The 1970-nt window shown below is 44.2% G+C and overlaps 1 non-coding gene across 1 annotated transcript; it reads right to left on the bottom strand.

Moving 5' to 3' along the window:
* Positions 1 to 416: 416 nt before the first annotated feature.
* Positions 417 to 609, bottom strand: LOC148647569 (U2 spliceosomal RNA). Its single transcript, XR_015926834.1, has one exon. It is a non-coding gene; the product is annotated as a U2 spliceosomal RNA (small nuclear RNA).
* Positions 610 to 1970: the final 1361 nt, after the last annotated feature.

The raw sequence follows: 1970 nt of genomic DNA, 5'->3' as shown, positions 1-1970 counted from the left end.
CCGAAAAAAAAGAAAGAAAAGGTGGATATACTAAGTTTTTTGGAGGGAAAACGCCCAGCTGTCGAAAGGGGCCCGCCTGCAGGGACGGGGACGGACACACACGCAAGCAAGCAAGCAAGCAAGCCACGCCTGCCTCCCTGGGAAAAGGCTGAAAAACCTAAGTTTTTTGGAGGGAAAACGCACGGGAGCCGAAAAGGGGGCCGGCCTGCTTGCCCAGAGAGTCGAGACGCGGGAAAGCGCACAGAGGGAGCACGGGAACCGAGAGGGCGAGAGAGAGACAGAACACAGAGACACACAGATGGGGGACGAGGGACGAGACCCGAGAAGAAGGAGCTCCAGTCCACTTCGCTCGCTCGCTCGCTCGCTCGCTCGCTCGCTAGCTAGCTAGCTACGTCTGTCTTTTCACCGCTGAGAGAAGGTGGTGCACCGCTCCCGGAGGCGCTGCAATACCGGGCCGATGCGTGGAGAGGACGGAGCAAGCTCCTGATCCAGCTCCCTGTTCCAAAAATCCGTTTAATATGTGGTCCCCCGATGGGGGACGTATCAGATATTAAACTGATAAGAACAGATTTTTTTTTTTTTTTTTATTATACAAAATACAAAAGAAATTCCAAAAACTCCAAAAAACAAAACACAATCCCAAATACACAATAGTCACAATAACAACCAAAGTCATCTCAACCCATAATTCTGTTAAATACAAAATTCCATTCAGTAGTCAACTAACAAAAACTTCTGCATACTTACAACACTTCCCATTCAATTCTCAACAAATTATTACACAGAAAAATCAACACACAACACAAATCTGTTCATATCCCATTACATAACCTCAAACCCCACTAATCTCCATAATCCCGCCCCCTATGCAAATTAAACAAGATCCCTTTCCCAAACTTACAATACATTCATTTTCTTAACCTCATTATATACAATCAAACGCCCCATCCCAGTTTCCAAAAACAATTCACCCCACAACATCATCACATTTACATTTTTCACCCCTTATACAAACTATTCCAATAATCAAAAATCATTTAACAACCAATACAATAACTTTCTTACACTAATACATATTCAGGTCAATTAATAACAAAAACAATACACAGCAAAACCAATATCACAGCTCATCATTATTCAGTTCCACCATTTCTAAGCAACCCACCCTATAACCCAAACCACCACAAAACCACTCTCACTTTACCATAATCCCACCCCTTATGCAAATATAACCCTGACCTCTGAAAAAACTATAACTTAGTTCTCCATCACCCCTTCCCTTTCTTTTTTCCTTTTTTTCTAACCGTCTATCCCACCCTTACCTTCCCCTTCTTATTTTCCCGTACCTTCTTCTTCAGCAGTCTTCCCCTCCTTCACTTTGCACTTCAATAGTCGACTAACAAAACCTCTAACTACTAACAACCCTTCCCACTCAATTCTCAACAAATAATTACACACTCATCCTCTTCCTCCACCATTTGTCAAAATAATCATAAGAAGCATCTTCACACTCCCCTTTCGCTTTCCCTAACACTTGATAACCTACCAACAAATTCTTCTCAATCGAAAATTCAAAAACAACATGCGGATACTTTTTTTCCACAAACCGTGAAACCGCCATCAGTCGTTTCCTAACTGAACTCTCCCGAAGATCTTCCCTCTCATCCCGAGCCACCCACCCCCGAAGCCCCTTCTTCCTTCTTTTTATAGGCCAGTGAAAATAAATACGATCCTCTCTTTCTTCCCTCCACTGCTTCCATTCAATGTCTCCATACCAACAATCCCCTTCTCTCTCCATTCCCACTGCCTTTCCACCAAACCCTGAACCTTCTACTAACTCTCCCCCACCCTTCTGCCCCACTTCAACATCTTCCACCAACTCCCCACTAACTCCTACCATACTCTCAACCATCAGTTCTTCTACAGCTAGAACAGCAAAGGGGTTTGTGACCTCCACTGCCTGCCCACCC

Source organism: Lepisosteus platostomus, chromosome 15 (assembly GCF_059453375.1).
Source record: "Lepisosteus platostomus isolate fLepPlt1 chromosome 15, fLepPlt1.hap1, whole genome shotgun sequence".
NCBI lineage: Eukaryota > Metazoa > Chordata > Actinopteri > Semionotiformes > Lepisosteidae > Lepisosteus > Lepisosteus platostomus.
Note: the sequence above shows the minus strand (reverse complement) of the source record. Positions and strands in the feature narration are given on the sequence as shown.